The following is a 23,847-nucleotide window of genomic DNA, read 5'->3' on the forward strand; positions in this document are numbered from 1 at the left end:
TTAGAGGGGATCTTTTGACTTTGTTTCATTCAGTTATATCTTGGTTTGATTTGAGTATTTTCTTTTCATATATATTGTTATATGATTGTATTAAGGTTAGGTGTGATAATGATATTGTGTTGTAAAGGTTAATTGTTTGAGTTTATTTGGTAATTGTATTATTTTGATATTTACCTTATTTTATTTTTTTGGTAGAGGCTAAATGGGTATATATAGCATTATTGGAGAAGTAGAGTGAGTCAGTATTGTCCAGCCACCTTAGCCTTCTGACCTTTGGTTTTGAATTAGATTTTGATTTGTTTACTTTGTTTACAGGGGAGATTTTTTTTTAGGCCTGTTTGATTTTTGTTAATTTCAGTTAGCATAAACCTTAAGTTTTTTTGATTTTGTATGACTTCTGTTGGAATCTGCCCCTGTATATAATTTTTGTGTTGGAAGCAATAAACTTCCATTTCTTTTCTACTCTCTGTCCTGCCTGTTCTTGGCCTCAACTACCACACACTGCCATTGGGCGCTTTCTAGTCTCGGAGATGATAGGCTTCTAAGCGAAACCCCCATTCGTCAGTCACTGACCTTACGTCTCCGTTCCCTCCTCAGGGAACGAGGGTTACATACGTAACCGAGACGATCAGTGTCATGGCTGGGCATAAATTCATAATTAACATTAACTTGACCTCAGGTGGCTCTGTGATTCCACACAGCTTGCACTGGATCTCCAATAACAAATCTGTATTGATCCTACAAAATAAAAAATAAAATAAGATAAGCACAAAATATTAAAAACACAAATAGTACTTTAACATCTTACTCTCCAAATGCAAAAAGAAAAGAACATATTAAAATCATTATTTCATTACTGGTTGTTATAAGTTAATATATGGAATAAATGTATATAACGTTAAATGTCTTCTGTCCATTTAAAAAGTAGGAGTTCGATTAAAATATTGTATTTACAGCAGGCAAATTCATTGAACATGCCCACACCGGCGATCACATTCCGATTTAAGAAATTATTATAATGCAATCTTAGAAACATGATAGAAAACATGATTAATTCAACCTCCCGAGTCCCCTATCTGCGATTAAACTAAATAACTACACCGTAATAGAGAGCTACCATGTTACGGTGAAAATGTAAAATCAAGAGAGCTTATATCAAGATATACTTACTTAACTCGTTATTTGTAGCATATAACGTCTCATCTGTAATGATCCAAACAGTTCGCTCCTCTGTTGTCTGTTGTCCTTCAGCTTCATTTTCCTCACGCATCGCGAAGACGCAAATATGGTGGACCGCGCATTTTTCAAAATCATGACGTAGTATTTTTGGCGCATGCGCATTGAAATATTAAGTATAAATATAAAATAAGATATTTTGTGCATTAAATGTTGATTATAAATGACGTATTAATTATCCATTTCTGTTCAGGTTGTTCTAACACAGTGTAGAGTTGGACTGTATTTCAGAGAACTTGACTCATTCACTTAACTAAAAGTCAATCATGTTTACAGTGAGTCTGATTAAAATGAAATGTAGCCTATTTTAACTGAATTTTAATGCAAATTAATTTGGTTTAGATTTGTTCTACTTTTTCTTGCAATTAATGCAATTAAATGTATGTTTAATCGCCATACAACAACATAATATTGAAAGTAGGTTATTCTTTACACAGATGTAAAGTAGCCTACAGTATATTAGGCAACTCCTATCATAAAGATTGACAATGTCAAATTATGTAGAAAACTGACACTTGTAGTTGAGTTCATATGAGCTAGTTATAACATTTCATGTTGTACTGGAGTGTAAGCGAGTGAAATTTTGAAGAAAAATAAATTAACCAATGTAAATTTGGACAACTATTTTTTTTAAAGTCCTACTTGCATAAGCAAGAATTTCTTCTGTTCCAGGAAGTCTTTGCTGACTGCTCCTAGCCCAATTCCACTGGCGTCTGTATAGACAACAAAAGGCAAGATAAAGTCAGGATGTCCCAAGATGGGAGATTCCATCAGATGACCTTTAAGAGTGTCAAAAGCATCCTGGCATTCCATGGACCAATTGAATTGATCAATTTTCGATCAATTTTCGTTTCAAAGCTGTCAGAGGTTCAGCAATCTGTGAGAAATTTGACAAAAATCGATGATACCACCCTGCCATACCAAGAAAACGTTGAAGGGCTTTCAAATTAGTAGGTATTGGAAAGTCACGAATGGCTTGGGTCTTCTCTGCATCAACTTGTATGCCATCTGAGGACACAACATGTCCAAGGAACTTTAATGTGCTCTGAAAGAACTTACTTTTCTTCATGTTCACTGTAAGTCCTGCCTCTCTCAACTTATCCAACACCAATTGTACATCTTGGAAATGTTGGTCTTTGGTAGAGGAGTAAACAGTTATATCGTCCAAATACACCAAACAAACCGTTCGTCTGAGTTCACCCAAGGCCATCTCCATTAATTATTGAAATGTGGCTGGCGCATTTCTAAGACCAAATGGTATGGTCTTAAACTGATATAAGCCAAAGGAACACACAGAGGCAGTCTTGTCTTGACTAGCTGGATCCATCTGCACCTGCCAGTACCCACTGTTTAAGTCAAGTGAGGTGAATATAGTAGCACCAGCTAAGGAATCCAGAATTTCTTGAATAGTGGGCAAGGAATAGGCATCGCTCTGTGTAATAGCAATGAGTTTTCGATAATCTACGCAGAAGCGTACTCCTCCTGTTTTTTTTTAGGAATAAGTACCACTGGCGAAGCCCAGGCTGATGACAAAGGTTCAATAACTCCAGCAGATAACATTTCCTCTATGAGTTCTTTCATAATTTTCATTTTGGAGGGAGAAACTCGATAAGTTTTATTTTCACAGGCACATCCTCAGTGAGGAAAATCTGGTGATTTAATATATTAATTTGACCAAGTTTAGTGCTACATACATCAGAATGTTTTCGTATTTGTTCTAACAACATCTTTTTTTCCTCTTTTCCCAACTGAGCCTGTAGGACTGCTGTTTCTACTAGATCTGCCAATTTACCTTCAAAGCTTGGCATCACCATAGTTGGTGGAATAGTTGTAAATAAAACAACTGGTCGTTCAAGTCCCCAGTCATTCAACTTCTGAAATCCACCATAAAAAGGAAATCGTTGTTTCTCATCAGGCTTGAACCAGTAGGTGTTAGTCGTGACATCAATCTGCAATCCTCTGCAAAATAGAAAATCAAGCCCCAATACAACTGGGAACGCAAGCTTTGCCTCAGGCATGATTACAACAGGTACAACCCAATTCCGGTTATTTACCTGAACTTCCATCTCGGTCCATCCCAGAGGTTGCTTGGCTTGACCATCAGCCAAATACAACGGTCCTTCTTCCCAGTCCTGAAACTCTTCTTCCATCAACTATACACTAGCCCAGAGTTTTTCAGAGATAAGTGTAAAAGATGATCCGGTATCAACCATAGCATTTCCTTTCCATTTGCTAACCATCAGAGAAACCATCAATTGATGCGGACTAGTATCACCTGTAGCTAATAAATGAACTCTGTCTCTTTGATTTTTTCCAACAAGTTGATCTTTTGTCTTAACATTGTTCTCCCCAAGTAAAGTACTTACAGTGGGCTGTGACTGTTGACCAGAAGTATTAGCAACTGTAGATGCATTATTACTTCTCAAACTATCCCTATTCTTGTGGGAAGGGTATTGACGACAAGAGGCTGGCGAATGCGCTCCTTTACATTTCCAACAAAACATTGGAACAACCCTCTCTTGCTCCTTTTTAGTTACAACAGGTTGATTCCTACTTTCTGTTTTACCAGTCAGGGTATTGGAGAAACATTTACGTTGCTCATATTGCTGTTGATTTTGTTTATCTTACTCCAGCTGTTGTCCTAACCCAACCAATTCATCCACAGTTGACACTCTTTGTCGCAACTCACTGGCAATACTAGGATTTATATTTTTTAAGATGATTAATTACGTCTTCTTCAGTAATTTCCGGTTTCCAACGCCTGCACAGAGAATGATACATATAAGCAAAATCTCTTATGCTCTCATTTTCTCCTTGAACCCGGTTACGGATTCTCTCTGCCAATTCATCAACATAATCTCCTGACAGAAAAGCAGATAGAAAGCTAGTCTGGAACTCAGCCCATGTAGAAATGGAATATCTAGCTACATCCCACCAATCACGGGCAGTACCATGCAACACATTCCGAAGAGTGGCAGTCAACTCTTCATTTAAAAGTGGAGTCAGTGCCAGATAATCATGACATTTCTCAGTGTATGTCAATGGATCTGGATCATCTTCTTTTCTACCAAACGTAGGGAACTCTAACTTAATAGGTATCCTTCTGCTGAAGCGTCGGCTTACATCTCCACCAGACATAAATAAATCGGTGAGTCCCAGCGAACCTTGGTCTGCTGGACCTTGCTGCATGTTAGATTGTAATGGATAAGATACACTTGCAACCTCAACTGAAGCTACCACAGGATTTGTCAGAGGAAGAACACGAACTGGTGAAGTACCATTAGGAACAGTAGATGGTTGTGAAATGGGAATCACTGATGTATGATCAACACCATTTTGTTTAAGGGCAGCCACATCTCTGGAAAATACTTCTATTTGTTTAGTTTGTGCCAGTAATTCTGCTTGAAACTTATCAATAGTATTTTGGAGAGGTTTAATGATAGCTTCCATGTCCTTTTTTACTTGATTTTCCACATGATCCAACCGCCAGCTTACTCTAGCTGAACTTTGAGTTCGATGATAATCAAACTGTTGATTTATAGTATGGAGTAAATTTTTCTGCCCAAGGTGCATAAACACTCTAAGGTGGTTCTTCGCACTCAGAGGCCCTGCGGAGCAGCTCCTTTTTGATTGCTGTACAAATTTCATTGGAACATGCAAGGAACTTGGGATAGACAAAGCAGTGCAGATGTACCTCAGTGAGCAAGGATGCAGCTGGGAATTCAATCCACCACACAGTTCTCACATGGGAGGCTTGTGGAAGCACAATTGGTATTGCCAGAAGATTTCTAGATTCAGTGTTTTTATAACTGTACAATCGCTTACCCACATAGTTCTTTGCACACTAATGGCAGAGGTTACTGCTATCATTAATGCACGGCCACTGTTATCGGTGTCCTCAGACCCAGAACAACCTTTAATACTTTCACCATCAATGCTCCTCACACAGAAGACCAGAGTTCCACATCCTCCTGCAGATTTCTAAGACAAGAACCTGTACACAATGCAATGGAGACAAGTTCCAGCTCTTGCAAACCAGTTCTGGACTTGCTGGAGCCAAGAATATTTACCTTGCTTGCAACACAGACAGAAGTGGACAGTACCTCAAAGAAATCTTCAAGTCGGAGATCTAGTTCTGCTTAGGGACAAGCAGATAGCTCGCAACTGCTGGCCTGTGGCCAGAATCACTGCCATATTCTCTGGAAAGTGTGGACATGTAAGGAAGGTTGAGGTAATGACGAGTGACCAAGGCAATGTAAAAACCTTTTCTCAGGCCAATTACAGAAGTTGTTCTACTTCTACCCAAAGATTGATCTGGAGACTAAGGTTTTTTGCATGCTATCGAGTTTATAGTGACCTTGCATAGGTTTTCATTTTAAAATATCTTCTAAATATTTGTAGATGCATATCTACAGGCAAAAAAATAAGACGTTAATAATTACTTTTCATTTTCATTCATAATGTCACAGTTCATGAATTCATCGTCTCATTCTGTCTATGTTGTGTGGTGTTGTTGGAGGAGTGGTCACTGATTACTCATCACAGGATCACTCTCACCTTCTGCACCTCATTACTGAGCCTATTTATTGGTGTGTCTCACTCAGTCTTGTTATCAGATCATTGCAGTGTGTCCTGTGAGTTTCCTGTGTGTTTCGTGTTCGTCGTGGGATTACTTCGCTCCAGTTCCTGTTTCTAGCAGACCTGTGTCTGCCCGTTTGCCTCCCTGCTTTACGAGGAAACATCCAACGCCCTGTCGTCCTCCTTTATGGACTGAGCTGCTTTCTGCCTTCTGAGACATTGCTGTTCTGATCTACCTTGTGTGTTGAGAGTAATACACCATTGTTAGTACGCTATTGGACTCTCCTGTTCTTTTCTACCAGTGCATGCGACGCAAACAAAATTGTTTATAAAAGTACTATTATGCTTGTCATGTGATGATGTCAGCCTTTTAAGTCACTTCATGTTAGCTCTTCCTGCATGAAAACATTGAGACTGACATGATGTGCTCTTGATATCAATCCATTTGCATCCACTACAAAACCTCATAGTAGCAATGCCGCAAGTTGACTTATGACTTAATGATGTGTTAAAGATTGTATATCAAAAAGCATTTCGTTAACCTGATAACCGTCACGAGGACGGTGACGCACTGAAACTCTCTTTGCTTAAATTAGCTCAAAATTACTATCAGATGTAAGTAATTACCTTGACAAACTATACATCATTAAAAAGATCTAAGACTAAAGTTTAATTTTGTTACCTCTGTTTTATTCTCAAAGTCTTATAATGACCGTAATGTGTTAATATGTGCCAGGAGTTATGAATATGATCATGGGCGTCGCTACCTTTTGATTGTAATATGCGCGTCATTTGCATCCCATTCATAAAAAACTCTTCTCTGGTCGTCATGAAGACACTCGACAAAACAACTTCCCTCAGGGCTTTTACTTCAAATGTGTGCAGATGTGGAGAAATATTGATAGATTCTCACACGTTTGAGTCAAATTTCTATACAGAGAAGTATTATTTATTCAATCTTTATCCAAAATCCGCAGATGTGTGATTATGAGCGCAGTAGACTGTGTTATGCTGTGTTTTCAATTCATTCTGGCAGCCGGAGGGCGCTGGAAAGCTGTACTACTGAAAATTCACTCCCCTATGCATAGATGAAGAACAGACACACCATGTGACATTCAGGAAGTATCTGACATTTCCAAAACAGATTCCTGAGTTCTTTAGATCGCTATTTTATGCAGATAGACACGTTTTAAGACAATAAACACACAATCGCGGCAATATATGGTTGGTCTGTGTTCTTTATGCCATGTTGGGTGGTTTCATAATAGATGATATTTATAATGCAATGCTATTCCACATAGCTTTTAGCATTGTATATTTTCTGTCAGATTTTTTGACCCGAAGCTATATGAGATCACATATTGTTATATAAAACACTCGACTTATAAATTATAAAGTGATATGAAGCAAGTTTTGAATAAAACATGATTTTAATCGTATAAATTGTTGTTTTGCTGGTGTGCTAAGCTAACATGCTAGCTTGCCCTAGATGCACCTGCCACTGAGTAAATACTTTATTTTTATGAACATTTTCTAAATGTAAAACTACTGAAATGCTTATTTGGACGAAATGCATTCAATAGAGTCTCAGTGAGGGTAAAGTGAGAGGTTTGATTTAGAAATGAGGTTTGAATAGAACAGTTTGAATAGAGAATCGTTAGTAATTATAATGCAGACAAAAGAATAATAATTAGAGCCATAACCAGTCCGCAGAAGTGTGAATGTGTGCCTGGGAGACAAACTGAATGGGGCAGTTAATTTGCACCTCTAAACAATAGAGGCAAAATAGAATGAAAGCTGAGAAGACATGGCAATAAACATCAGTTGATATTTCAGCGATATCTCAAAATAAAATCACATGAAACGATCTGGTAAAACGTTTAATAAAATTCAGAGTTTTAGACTGATCATCTTCAGATCTGAAATATAACATGGTCAGACTTGTGGCTTTAGCTGTAGTGCATTTCTAGATTTCTCCAAGGCCCACTTCAATTTTATTTTCATAAAGATATTTCATACAAATAAATTTCTAATAACTTTACAAAACTTTGAAGCTTATTATAGCTTTTTTTTATTATAAAAAATATTATCATTTTGACTTTACAGTAAACTGCCAGGTGTCTGCTTTCAAATGAGACCATAATTATGCTTTTAGTGCAAAGGATTCACAAACTGTATTTGTTTTAGTCTGAGTATGCATTTCTTAGGATTTTTTCAAAATTTAGAAATCAGCTTAACAGGTTAAACGGATGATGATTGATAAGTTTGTTTAGCTATTATAACTGGGAACAGCAGTGTATATATGTTTGTCAAGAAATGGACACTGAATATTGTTGTAGTGTTTTATTAGTTAGTTTATTAGTTACATGTTAATGAAGAATTGTGACAGTAAATGATCAAGCTTACTACAATGTATTCATTGCCAATGGATTAACTTGATGTTTATGGGGACACTAAAACTATAACACTAAATGTATGATCTAAGTTATTCAACTAAATTTACAAATTAAAAGTAATTAGGTCTTATTTAATTCTATAAACTATAATAATGCTCTGCCAACATTGTCGCTATATGATACATTAAAATTAGCTGATAACATCCCTGTTTTCTCCAGAACAACTGTACAGCCAAATTAAGTTTTGTTGCAGTATTGTCCCGTTTAACACTGTGAAGCTGCTTTTACACAATCATAATTGTAAAAGCGCTATATAAATAAAGTTCATTGATTGATTGATTTAGTTAGTTTCGACACACTGCACAAGAACATTACAGCTGTTATAAACAGACAAACACATTTAACAGTGGATTTTAAAAAGAGGAAAAAAGTGACTTTTTTAAATAAGGACTGTATAAGTAGTAAAGGTTAGTTCTATATTCTACTAAATAGTTCTACTATTGATACATATCCCCTTTTAAACCAACGCATGAACACGCAATTCTCTCAGGTAACTCAATCCAGCGACACTAATCCTAAACAACAGGTATATTCGTAGAACCCAATTAGCCAGGTCATGATTAGCATGATGATATCATCTTGGATGTGTCATTTGATCTCAGATGTAATCAGCAACTTACAGTGCCTTGCGAAAGTATTCGGCCCTCTTAAACTTTACGACCTTTTGCCACATTTCAGGCTTCAAACATAATGATATGAAACTGTAATTTTTTGTGAAGAATCAACAAGTGGGACACAATCATGAAGTGGAAAGAAATTTATTGGATATTCCAAACTTTTTTAACAAATCAAAAACTAAAAATTGAGCGTGCAAAATTATTCGGCCCCCCTAAGTTAACCCTTTGTTGCGCCACCTTTTGCTGCGAATACAGCTGTAAGTCTCTTGGGGTTTGTCTCTATCAGTTTTACACATCGAGAGACTGAAATGTTTGCCCATTGCAGAACAGCGTTTGTGAACAGCAGTTTTCAGTTCTTTCCACAGATTCTCGATTGGATTCAGGTCTGGACTCTGACTTGGCCATTCTAACACCTGGATATATATATATATATATATATATATATATATATATATATATATATATATATATATATATATATATATATATATTTTAACCTGTTAAGCTGACTCCGAAATTTTGAAAAAAACCTAAGAAATGCATACTCAGACTAAAACAAATACAGTTTGTGAATCCTTTGCACTAAAAGCATAATTATGGTCTCATTTGAAAGCAGACACCTGGCAGTTTACTGTAAAGTCAAAATGATAATATTTTTTATAATCAAAAAAAGCTATAATAAGCTTCAAAGTTTTGTAAAGTTATTAGAAATGTATTTGTATGATATATCTTTATGAAAATAAAATTGAAGTGGGCCTTGGAGAAATCTAGAAATGCACTACAGCTAAAGCCACAAGTCTGGCCATGTTATATTTCAGATCTGAAGATGATCAGTCTAAAACTCTGAATTGTATTAAACGTTTTACAAGATCGTTTCATGTGATTTTATTTTGAGATATCTCTGAAATATCAACTGTTTATTGCCACATCTTCTCAGCTTTCATTCAATCTATTGCCTCTATTGTTTAGAGGTGCAAACTGCCCCATTCAGTTTGTCTCCCCGGCACACATTCACACTTCTGCGGACTGGTTATGGCTCCAATTATTATTCTTTTGTCTGCACTATAATTACTAACGATTCTCTATTCAAACTGTTCTATTCAAACCTCATTTCTAAATCAAACCTCTCACTTTACCCTCACTGAGACTCTATCGAATGCATTTCGTCCAAATAAGCATTTCAGTAGTTTTACATTTAGAAAATGTTCATAAAAATAAAGTATTTACTCAGTGGCAGGTGCATCTAGGGCACGCTAGCATGTTAGCTTAGCACACCAGCAAAACAACAATTTATACGATTAAAATCATGTTTTATTCAAAAATTGCTTCATATCACTTTATAATTTATAAGTCAAGTGTTTTATATAACAATATATGATCTCATGTAGCTTCGGGTCAAAAAATCTGACAGAAAATATACAATGCTAAAAGCTATGTGGAATAGCATTGCATTATAAATATCATCTATTATGAAACCACCCAACATGGCATAAAGAACACAGACCAACCATATATTGCCGCGATTGTGTGTTTATTGTCTTAAAACGTGTCTATCTGCATAAAATAGCGATCTAAAGAACTCAGGAAGCTGTTTTGGAAATGTCAGATACTTCCTGAATGTCACATGGTGTGTCTTTTCTTCATCTATGCATATGGGGTGAATTTTCAGTAGTACAGCTTTCCAGCGCCCCCCGGCTGCCAGAATGAATTGAAAACACAGCATATCACAGTCTACTGCGCTCATAATCATACATCCGCGGATTTTGGATAAAGATTGAATAAATAATACTTCTCTGTATAGAAATTTGACTCAAACATGAGAGAATCTATCAATATTTCTCCACATCTGCACACATTTGAAGTAAAAGCCCTGAGGGAAGTTGTTTTGTCGAGTGTCTTCATGACAACCAAGGAGGAGTTTTTTATGAATGGGAGCAAATGACGCGCATATTACAATCAAAAGGTAGCGACGCCCAAGATCATATTCATAACTCCTGGCACATATTAACACATTACGGTCACTATACGACTTTGAGAATAAAACAGAGGTAAAAAAATTAAACTTTAGTCTTAGATCTTTTTAATGATGTATAGTTTGTCAAGGTAATTACTTACACCTGATAGTAATTTTGAGCTAATTTAAGCAAAGAAGAGCTTCAGCACGTCCTCGTCCTCGTGATGGTTATCAGGTTTTAAACCATCCCATTGTAGATTTTGCTTTATGTTTTGGATCATTGTCTTGTTGGAAGACAAATCTCCGTCCCAGTCTCAGGTCTTTTGCAGACTCCATCAGGTTTTCTTCCAGAATGGTCCTGTATTTGGCTCCATCCATCTTCCCATCAATTTTAGAAGAAAAGCAGGCCCACACCATAATGCTGCCGCCACCATGTTTGACAGTGGGGATGGTGTGTTCAGGATGATGAGCTGTGTTGCTTTTACGCCAAACATAACGTTTTGCATTGTTGCCAAAAAGTTCAATTTTGGTTTCATCTGACCAGAGCACCTTCTTCCACATGTTTGTTGTGTATTCCAGGTGGCTTGTGGCAAACTTCAAACAACACTTTTTATGGTACCACTTTTATATCTGCAAGAAATGGCTTTCTTCTTGCCACTCTTCCAGAATGGCCAGATTTGTGCAGTATCCGACTGATTGTTGTCCCATGGACAGAGTCTCCCACCTCAGCTGTAGATCTCTGCAGTTCATCCAGAGTGATCATGGGCCTCTTGGCTGCATCTCTGATCAGTCTTCTCCTTGTATGAGCTGAAAGTTTAGAGGGACGGCCAGGTCTTGGTAGATTTGCAGTGGTCTGATACTCTTTCCATTTCAATATTATCGCTTGCACAGTGCTCCTTGGGATGTTTAAAGCTTGGGAAATCTTTTTGTATCCAAATCCGGCTTTAAACTTCTCCACAACAGTATCACGGACCTGCCTGGTGTGTTCCTTGTTCTTCATGATGCTCTCTGCGCTTTAAACGGACCTCTGAGACGATCACAGTGCGGGTGCATTTATACGGAGACTTGATTACACACAGGTGGATTCTCTTTATCATCATAAGTCATTTAGGTCAGCATTGGATCATTCAGAGATCCTCACTGAACTTCTGGAGAGAGTTTGCTGCACTGAAAGTAAAGGGGCCCAATAATTTAGCATGCCCAATTTTTCAGTTTTTGATTTGTTAATTTTTTTTAAAATATCCAATAAATTTCTTTCCACTTCATGATTGTGTCCCACTTGTTGTTGATTATTCACAAAAAATTACAGTTTTATATCTCTATGTTTGAAGCCTGAAATGTGGCAAAAGGTCGCAAATTTCAAGGGGGCTGAATACTTTCGCAAGGCACTGTATGAAGAACGGACCCTAGGTCACGCTGTTTAGTGCACTTCCTTAATCTCATCTCTCTACTGTAAAAAAAAAAATGCCACCACATGAAAAAGACACTTATAAACGCATGTTTACGATGGCATATGGTTTGTATGTGTTTTGCATGTGATTTGGTGTATTTTCATATAATTAAAGAATGTGGCCAGTTACATGCTAAACAGGTGTAGCAAATAGCTCCATATAAAAGGCTAAATATAAAACTTTAACATCATTAGACATTACTGAAACCCACATTATAGAAATACAAACACTTGCTTGGCTGTTTAAAGGGAGTTTGGAGTTAACATGTAATACTTATCTTTTATTTTGTGCTATGTAGCTTAATGCTAACAGCAGCTGTAATGCACCTGTCACACCAGGAGCTATATTTTATTTCACATAATCTACCAAAAGCATCCTTCTTCAGATGGTAGGTTTTAATGTAAATAGGGACAAATGCGGGGTTGATGGCCAACCCAGAATGCCTAAATAGGCTATAATGGATATAATAGAAAAAATAAATAAAGATGAATGTCCTGCGGAGGAGACGTTAATGTCACGGAGTGACTTAATGTAGCGGAACCTAAAATGGCGGAACCTAAAATGGCGGAAATTGTCCGCCCGGACCGTTGTCCATGAAACACGCGACTAGTTCCGGTAACTCCGGGCAACTGAAAGGGAGGATTATTAAGAATAGGTGTGCGAATGGACGTGGCGATTGATGGTTGGACAAAAGAGAAAAGGAGGCATATAAATAAGGTAACGGGAGAACAGGAAAGGGTGAAGTTTATTCCGGCGACCGCTGTGGGTGAGACGGAGCGATCGGTGAGTAGGAGGGACGTCTTGAGGCGGATGGTACAGACTGGGCGAAGTGAGAACAGAGTACTGGGCTGAAGAAAACATGGAGCTAAGTGTTTGAAGCATTCGTTGTTGAAACAACTGTGTTGATATGTATTATTACTGCCTTGAAGAGATTGTTTACCTTGAGAAGTCATTGGGAACGTAATGAAAAGAGGAAGGAGTGTGCTGAAAGGTCGTGGTCTTGACGTTTTCATATGGTCATCCTCTGCACTGACCCTTTCTTCTATCCAGGACTTATTTCCCGGCCCAACGTGGTGATCCTGACCCTAATTCACCGTGAGTGTGTGTGGAGTACAGTGGGTGAGTCTTTTTGATGTGTGTCCACCTGAAGAATTATAGTGTTGTGCTGTGCAAACGTTGTCAGCGATCCCTCCCCAGGTCGAAGAGGAAGCCCTGCATTAGAGGAAGCGCTAGAGCCGACATCTGTCTAACTACGGAGCTGTGAGTTGTATCTACCCAAGTGGACCGCCTGTATATTCACCTGTACGTCCCAAAGCTAAGAGCCCAGTGTACCGCCTGTATACCCACCTGTACGCCCAAAGCTAAGAGCCCAGTGTACCGCCTGTATACTCACCTGTATGCCCAAAGCGAAGAGCCCAGTGTACCGCCTGTATACTCACCTGTATGCCCAAAGCTAAGAGCCCAGTGTACTGCCGTATACTCACCTGTATGCCCAAAGCTAAGAGCCCAGTGTACCGCCTGTATACTCACCTGTATGCCCAAAGCTAAGAGCCCAGTGTACCGCCTGTATACTCACCTGTATGCCCAAAGCTAAGAGCCCAGCGTACCGCCTGTATACCCACCTGTACGCCCAAAGCTAAGAGCCCAGTGTACCGCCTGTATACTCACCTGTATGCCCAAAGCTAAGAGCCCAGTGTACCGCCTGTATACTCACCTGTATGCCCAAAGCTAAGAGCCCAGTGTACCGCCGTATACTCACCTGTATGCCCAAAGCTAAGAGCCCAGTGTACCGCCTGTATACTCACCTGTATGCCCAAAGCTAAGAGCCCAGTGTACCGCCTGTATACTCACCTGTATGCCCAAAGCCAAGAGCCCAGTGTACCGCCTGTATACTCACCTGTATGCCCAAAGCTAAGAGCCCAGCGTACTGCCTGTATACTCACCTGCACGTCCAAAGCTAAGAGCCCAGTGTACCGCCTGTATACTCACCTGTATGCCCAAAGCTAAGAGCCCAGTGTACCGCCTGTATACTCACCTGTATGTCCAAAGCTAAGAGCCCAGTGTACCGCCTGTATACTCACCTGTATGCCCAAAGCCAAGAGCCCAGTGTACCGCCTGTATACTCACCTGTATGCCCAAAGCTAAGAGCCCAGCGTACCGCCTGTATACTCACCTGTACGCCCAAAGCTAAGAGCCCAGTGTACCGTCTGTATATTCACCTGTAAGCCAAGGCTCGTACGAAGAAGAGAGAGAGCTGGGAAGATCCGGTGAGAGTCAGAAGTGACTCAGATTCTAAAGCCAAGAGCCCAATGTACCGCCTGTATACTCACCTGTAAGCCTAGGCTTGTACGAAGAAGAGAGAGAGAGCTGGGAAGATCCGTTGAGAGTCAGGAGCGACTCAGATCCCAAGGCCCCAGTCCTAGAGGGCTGGTTCCCCCCTCTTTTAGTATTCCTTTCTCCCCTTTCCTATAAATCTCTTTTTAAATTAATAAACATTGTTTTTTTAACTTACCTGTCCTCGTCTGTCTGGTCATTGGCGTGTTTCTGGGACCTCCTCGGGGTGGAAACTGGGGGAGGAGCGGGACTCGCGCTAGTGGCGGTCCGCTCCGGCCTGTGACATTAAGCCAAGGTCCTGACTCTCTGTGGTCATTAAAAATCCCAGGATGTCCTTCGGAAAAGAGGTAGGGGTGTAACCCTAACCCTGATGGTTGAGGAGATTCCCCCCCTTAATGAAGATTAAGTCATTCATGACAGACGTGTGAACAGTTCATTGAGTGTGAATTGAGTAGTTGAAAGACTAGTTAGTAAACTGCAAGTATGTCTTTTATAGACCAATAACATTCATCATCAGGTTCCTGAGGGGTGCGAGGAGACTACATCCTCCTCGTGCTCCTCTCGTACCCTCTTGGGACCTCTCAGTAGTTCTAAGTGCTCTGCAGAGGGCCCCATTTGAGCCTTTGCTGTCAGTAGATGTTAAGTTCTTGTCTATGAAGACAACCGCACTGGCCTCCATCAAGAGGGTAGGGGACCTGCAGGCATTTTCGGTTGACGAAGCGTGCCTGGAATTCGGGCCGGCTGACTCTCACATGATCCTGAGACCCCGGCCTGGATATGTGCCCAAGGTTCCCACCACTCCGTTCAGAGACCAGGTAGTGAACCTGCAAGCGCTGCCTTTGGAGGAGGCAAACCCAACCTTGGCATTGCTCTATCCAGTACGCGCCCTTCGCGCTTACGTAGACAGGACGCAGTGGTCAGGACCTCAGACCAGCTCTTTGTCTGTTATGGTGGGAAGCTGAAAGGGAAGGCTCTCTCAAAGCAAAGGCTGTCGCACTGGATAGTGGACACCATTGTTTTGGCTTACCAGCAGCAGGGACGCCCATGTCCCCTTGGGGTCAGGGCCCACTCCACTCGGAGCGTGGCCTCCTCTTGGGCTTTAGCACATGGCGCTCCGCTGACAGACATCTGCAGAGCTGCAGGCTGGGCGACACCAAACACATTTGCCAGGTTTTATAACCTCCGAGTGGAGCCTGTATCCGACTATGTACTCGCCTCTACTAGTGGCCGGTAATGGATTGGCTCAGGTGTCTTCGCTTGCTCGCCATTCCACTCCACGGACTGGATACGTGCGATATTTTCTCAGGTGAGTTCCCCGAGAGCCCTAAGCTCCTCCAGCACTGTCGACGCCAACACCAGTAAGTCTGCCCTTAGCCCAGACACTCGTGTCCGGCCAGGTGCCCCATGTGCATGGTTCCCCTCCGGCGACCCCCACATGTGTATTTCCACCGTAAGCCTCCCTGAGCGGGTGTATTCCCTTGGCAACCTTGCCACCCCCTGGGGTTAAAAATCCACCTGCGGCTGGTACCCCAGTGATCTTCCGTATGCAGCCCCCCGGGGGTCATACGTGTATTCCTAAGTCCTCCCTACGGGTAGGCATCTTGGCGCATATCTCCTCCTGGAATATGCCTCCCAGTGTACCTTGGTATTCCTGCGTTAAGTAGAGGCCTTTGACCGTCCTACTTGCATCAGGGTTCTCACGCTTGCGCAGGGCACTGGAAGACAGCCGAGTGGCGTTATTGCATTGGGACCCCCATTCGTCAGTCACTGACGTTACGTCTACTAACATCCCGTTGCCACATCCGCTGTACCGCTGGAACGGAGTTCAACTTGGCTCCTCAGCAGGTAAAACATAATGCGATGATGCCAGCTACTTCCTTATATACCCACGTGGGTAGGCAGAGTTACGCATGCAAATCTCGCATGCCCATGGCATTGGCACTGTGTGACGGGTGCGTAGCATACCTCACATATTTGGCTTTTACCAAACATTTGGAGTTTAATTTAATGTTTGTTATTTATCCCCTCATATACAAAAACCCACACGACAAGAACATGAGTTAACAGTTTATTCAAAGCTTAAATATACAGAAGGGTGCACACTTCTTATATTTTCCTGTGCTGTTTGACTATACCTGAGCCCTAGATTCTTCTGGTCCATGGAGTGACGGCCGCATTCCATGTGGCAGCAGACAAAGGAAGAGGTGGGGCATCAGCCTGCAAACTTATGCTGTTCCAGAGGAAATTGGACTGTACCATTCCATTTTGATTTAGAGGGGATCTTTTGACTTTGTTTCATTCAGTTATATCTTGGTTTGATTTGAGTATTTTCTTTTCATATATATTGTTATATGATTGTATTAAGGTTAGGTGTGATAATGATATTGTGTTGTAAAGGTTAATTGTTTGAGTTTATTTGGTAATTGTATTATTTTGATATTTACCTTATTTTATTTTTTTGGTAGAGGCTAAATGGGTATATATAGCATTATTGGAGAAGTAGAGTGAGTCAGTATTGTCCAGCCACCTTAGCCTTCTGACCTTTGGTTTTGAATTAGATTTTGATTTGTTTACTTTGTTTACAGGGGAGATTTTTTTTTAGGCCTGTTTGATTTTTGTTAATTTCAGTTAGCATAAACCTTAAGTTTTTTTGATTTTGTATGACTTCTGTTGGAATCTGCCCCTGTATATAATTTTTGTGTTGGAAGCAATAAACTTCCATTTCTTTTCTACTCTCTGTCCTGCCTGTTCTTGGCCTCAACTACCACACACTGCCATTGGGCGCTTTCTAGTCTCGGAGATGATAGGCTTCTAAGCGAAACCCCCATTCGTCAGTCACTGACCTTACGTCTCCGTTCCCTCCTCAGGGAACGAGGGTTACATACGTAACCGAGACGATCAGTGTCATGGCTGGGCATAAATTCATAATTAACATTAACTTGACCTCAGGTGGCTCTGTGATTCCACACAGCTTGCACTGGATCTCCAATAACAAATCTGTATTGATCCTACAAAATAAAAAATAAAATAAGATAAGCACAAAATATTAAAAACACAAATAGTACTTTAACATCTTACTCTCCAAATGCAAAAAGAAAAGAACATATTAAAATCATTATTTCATTACTGGTTGTTATAAGTTAATATATGGAATAAATGTATATAACGTTAAATGTCTTCTGTCCATTTAAAAAGTAGGAGTTCGATTAAAATATTGTATTTACAGCAGGCAAATTCATTGAACATGCCCACACCGGCGATCACATTCCGATTTAAGAAATTATTATAATGCAATCTTAGAAACATGATAGAAAACATGATTAATTCAACCTCCCGAGTCCCCTATCTGCGATTAAACTAAATAACTACACCGTAATAGAGAGCTACCATGTTACGGTGAAAATGTAAAATCAAGAGAGCTTATATCAAGATATACTTACTTAACTCGTTATTTGTAGCATATAACGTCTCATCTGTAATGATCCAAACAGTTCGCTCCTCTGTTGTCTGTTGTCCTTCAGCTTCATTTTCCTCACGCATCGCGAAGACGCAAATATGGTGGACCGCGCATTTTTCAAAATCATGACGTAGTATTTTTGGCGCATGCGCATTGAAATATTAAGTATAAATATAAAATAAGATATTTTGTGCATTAAATGTTGATTATAAATGACGTATTAATTATCCATTTCTGTTCAGGTTGTTCTAACACAGTGTAGAGTTGGACTGTATTTCAGAGAACTTGACTCATTCACTTAACTAAAAGTCAATCATGTTTACAGTGAGTCTGATTAAAATGAAATGTAGCCTATTTTAACTGAATTTTAATGCAAATTAATTTGGTTTAGATTTGTTCTACTTTTTCTTGCAATTAATGCAATTAAATGTATGTTTAATCGCCATACAACAACATAATATTGAAAGTAGGTTATTCTTTACACAGATGTAAAGTAGCCTACAGTATATTAGGCAACTCCTATCATAAAGATTGACAATGTCAAATTATGTAGAAAACTGACACTTGTAGTTGAGTTCATATGAGCTAGTTATAACATTTCATGTTGTACTGGAGTGTAAGCGAGTGAAATTTTGAAGAAAAATAAATTAACCAATGTAAATTTGGACAACTATTTTTTTTAAAGTCCTACTTGCATAAGCAAGAATTTCTTCTGTTCCAGGAAGTCTTTGCTGACTGCTCCTAGCCCAATTCCACTGGCGTCTGTATAGACAACAAAAGGCAAGATAAAGTCAGGATGTCCCAAGATGGGAGATTCCATCAGATGACCTTTAAGAGTGTCAAAAGCATCCTGGCATTCCATGGACCAATTGAATCGTACTCCTTTTCGTTTCAAAGCTGTCAGAGGTTCAGCAATCTGTGAGAAATTTGACAAAAATCGATGATACCACCCTGCCATACCAAGAAAACGTTGAAGGGCTTTCAAATTAGTAGGTATTGGAAAGTCACGAATGGCTTGGGTCTTCTCTGCATCAACTTGTATGCCATCTGAGGACACAACATGTCCAAGGAACTTTAATGTGCTCTGAAAGAACTTACTTTTCTTCATGTTCACTGTAAGTCCTGCCTCTCTCAACTTATCCAACACCAATTGTACATCTTGGAAATGTTGGTCTTTGGTAGAGGAGTAAACAGTTATATCGTCCAAATACACCAAACAAACCGTTCGTCTGAGTTCACCCAAGGCCATCTCCATTAATTATTGAAATGTGGCTGGCGCATTTCTAAGACCAAATGGTATGGTCTTAAACTGATATAAGCCAAAGGAACACACAGAGGCAGTCTTGTCTTGACTAGCTGGATCCATCTGCACCTGCCAGTACCCACTGTTTAAGTCAAGTGAGGTGAATATAGTAGCACCAGCTAAGGAATCCAGAATTTCTTGAATAGTGGGCAAGGAATAGGCATCGCTCTGTGTAATAGCAATGAGTTTTCGATAATCTACGCAGAAGCGTACTCCTCCTGTTTTTTTTTAGGAATAAGTACCACTGGCGAAGCCCAGGCTGATGACAAAGGTTCAATAACTCCAGCAGATAACATTTCCTCTATGAGTTCTTTCATAATTTTCATTTTGGAGGGAGAAACTCGATAAGTTTTATTTTCACAGGCACATCCTCAGTGAGGAAAATCTGGTGATTTAATATATTAATTTGACCAAGTTTAGTGCTACATACATCAGAATGTTTTCGTATTTGTTCTAACAACATCTTTTTTTCCTCTTTTCCCAACTGAGCCTGTAGGACTGCTGTTTCTACTAGATCTGCCAATTTACCTTCAAAGCTTGGCATCACCATAGTTGGTGGAATAGTTGTAAATAAAACAACTGGTCGTTCAAGTCCCCAGTCATTCAACTTCTGAAATCCACCATAAAAAGGAAATCGTTGTTTCTCATCAGGCTTGAACCAGTAGGTGTTAGTCGTGACATCAATCTGCAATCCTCTGCAAAATAGAAAATCAAGCCCCAATACAACTGGGAACGCAAGCTTTGCCTCAGGCATGATTACAACAGGTACAACCCAATTCCGGTTATTTACCTGAACTTCCATCTCGGTCCATCCCAGAGGTTGCTTGGCTTGACCATCAGCCAAATACAACGGTCCTTCTTCCCAGTCCTGAAACTCTTCTTCCATCAACTATACACTAGCCCAGAGTTTTTCAGAGATAAGTGTAAAAGATGATCCGGTATCAACCATAGCATTTCCTTTCCATTTGCTAACCATCAGAGAAACCATCAATTGATGCGGACTAGTATCACCTGTAGCTAATAAATGAACTCTGTCTCTTTGATTTTTTCCAACAAGTTGATCTTTTGTCTTAACATTGTTCTCCCCAAGTAAAGTACTTACAGTGGGCTGTGACTGTTGACCAGAAGTATTAGCAACTGTAGATGCATTATTACTTCTCAAACTATCCCTATTCTTGTGGGAAGGGTATTGACGACAAGAGGCTGGCGAATGCGCTCCTTTACATTTCCAACAAAACATTGGAACAACCCTCTCTTGCTCCTTTTTAGTTACAACAGGTTGATTCCTACTTTCTGTTTTACCAGTCAGGGTATTGGAGAAACATTTACGTTGCTCATATTGCTGTTGATTTTGTTTATCTTACTCCAGCTGTTGTCCTAACCCAACCAATTCATCCACAGTTGACACTCTTTGTCGCAACTCACTGGCAATACTAGGATTTATATTTTTTAAGATGATTAATTACGTCTTCTTCAGTAATTTCCGGTTTCCAACGCCTGCACAGAGAATGATACATATAAGCAAAATCTCTTATGCTCTCATTTTCTCCTTGAACCCGGTTACGGATTCTCTCTGCCAATTCATCAACATAATCTCCTGACAGAAAAGCAGATAGAAAGCTAGTCTGGAACTCAGCCCATGTAGAAATGGAATATCTAGCTACATCCCACCAATCACGGGCAGTACCATGCAACACATTCCGAAGAGTGGCAGTCAACTCTTCATTTAAAAGTGGAGTCAGTGCCAGATAATCATGACATTTCTCAGTGTATGTCAATGGATCTGGATCATCTTCTTTTCTACCAAACGTAGGGAACTCTAACTTAATAGGTATCCTTCTGCTGAAGCGTCGGCTTACATCTCCACCAGACATAAATAAATCGGTGAGTCCCAGCGAACCTTGGTCTGCTGGACCTTGCTGCATGTTAGATTGTAATGGATAAGATACACTTGCAACCTCAACTGAAGCTACCACAGGATTTGTCAGAGGAAGAACACGAACTGGTGAAGTACCATTAGGAACAGTAGATGGTTGTGAAATGGGAATCACTGATGTATGATCAACACCATTTTGTTTAAGGGCAGCCACATCTCTGGAAAATACTTCTATTTGTTTAGTTTGTGCCAGTAATTCTGCTTGAAACTTATCAATAGTATTTTGGAGAGGTTTAATGATAGCTTCCATGTCCTTTTTTACTTGATTTTCCACATGATCCAACCGCCAGCTTACTCTAGCTGAACTTTGAGTTCGATGATAATCAAACTGTTGATTTATAGTATGGAGTAAATTTTTCTGCCCAAGGTGCATAAACACTCTAAGGTGGTTCTTCGCACTCAGAGGCCCTGCGGAGCAGCTCCTTTTTGATTGCTGTACAAATTTCATTGGAACATGCAAGGAACTTGGGATAGACAAAGCAGTGCAGATGTACCTCAGTGAGCAAGGATGCAGCTGGGAATTCAATCCACCACACAGTTCTCACATGGGAGGCTTGTGGAAGCACAATTGGTATTGCCAGAAGATTTCTAGATTCAGTGTTTTTATAACTGTACAATCGCTTACCCACATAGTTCTTTGCACACTAATGGCAGAGGTTACTGCTATCATTAATGCACGGCCACTGTTATCGGTGTCCTCAGACCCAGAACAACCTTTAATACTTTCACCATCAATGCTCCTCACACAGAAGACCAGAGTTCCACATCCTCCTGCAGATTTCTAAGACAAGAACCTGTACACAATGCAATGGAGACAAGTTCCAGCTCTTGCAAACCAGTTCTGGACTTGCTGGAGCCAAGAATATTTACCTTGCTTGCAACACAGACAGAAGTGGACAGTACCTCAAAGAAATCTTCAAGTCGGAGATCTAGTTCTGCTTAGGGACAAGCAGATAGCTCGCAACTGCTGGCCTGTGGCCAGAATCACTGCCATATTCTCTGGAAAGTGTGGACATGTAAGGAAGGTTGAGGTAATGACGAGTGACCAAGGCAATGTAAAAACCTTTTCTCAGGCCAATTACAGAAGTTGTTCTACTTCTACCCAAAGATTGATCTGGAGACTAAGGTTTTTTGCATGCTATCGAGTTTATAGTGACCTTGCATAGGTTTTCATTTTAAAATATCTTCTAAATATTTGTAGATGCATATCTACAGGCAAAAAAATAAGACGTTAATAATTACTTTTCATTTTCATTCATAATGTCACAGTTCATGAATTCATCGTCTCATTCTGTCTATGTTGTGTGGTGTTGTTGGAGGAGTGGTCACTGATTACTCATCACAGGATCACTCTCACCTTCTGCACCTCATTACTGAGCCTATTTATTGGTGTGTCTCACTCAGTCTTGTTATCAGATCATTGCAGTGTGTCCTGTGAGTTTCCTGTGTGTTTCGTGTTCGTCGTGGGATTACTTCGCTCCAGTTCCTGTTTCTAGCAGACCTGTGTCTGCCCGTTTGCCTCCCTGCTTTACGAGGAAACATCCAACGCCCTGTCGTCCTCCTTTATGGACTGAGCTGCTTTCTGCCTTCTGAGACATTGCTGTTCTGATCTACCTTGTGTGTTGAGAGTAATACACCATTGTTAGTACGCTATTGGACTCTCCTGTTCTTTTCTACCAGTGCATGCGACGCAAACAAAATTGTTTATAAAAGTACTATTATGCTTGTCATGTGATGATGTCAGCCTTTTAAGTCACTTCATGTTAGCTCTTCCTGCATGAAAACATTGAGACTGACATGATGTGCTCTTGATATCAATCCATTTGCATCCACTACAAAACCTCATAGTAGCAATGCCGCAAGTTGACTTATGACTTAATGATGTGTTAAAGATTGTATATCAAAAAGCATTTCGTTAACCTGATAACCGTCACGAGGACGGTGACGCACTGAAACTCTCTTTGCTTAAATTAGCTCAAAATTACTATCAGATGTAAGTAATTACCTTGACAAACTATACATCATTAAAAAGATCTAAGACTAAAGTTTAATTTTGTTACCTCTGTTTTATTCTCAAAGTCTTATAATGACCGTAATGTGTTAATATGTGCCAGGAGTTATGAATATGATCATGGGCGTCGCTACCTTTTGATTGTAATATGCGCGTCATTTGCATCCCATTCATAAAAAACTCTTCTCTGGTCGTCATGAAGACACTCGACAAAACAACTTCCCTCAGGGCTTTTACTTCAAATGTGTGCAGATGTGGAGAAATATTGATAGATTCTCACACGTTTGAGTCAAATTTCTATACAGAGAAGTATTATTTATTCAATCTTTATCCAAAATCCGCAGATGTGTGATTATGAGCGCAGTAGACTGTGTTATGCTGTGTTTTCAATTCATTCTGGCAGCCGGAGGGCGCTGGAAAGCTGTACTACTGAAAATTCACTCCCCTATGCATAGATGAAGAACAGACACACCATGTGACATTCAGGAAGTATCTGACATTTCCAAAACAGATT

This window comes from Pseudorasbora parva, chromosome 18, assembly GCF_024679245.1.
Source record: "Pseudorasbora parva isolate DD20220531a chromosome 18, ASM2467924v1, whole genome shotgun sequence".
Lineage (NCBI taxonomy): Eukaryota > Metazoa > Chordata > Actinopteri > Cypriniformes > Gobionidae > Pseudorasbora > Pseudorasbora parva.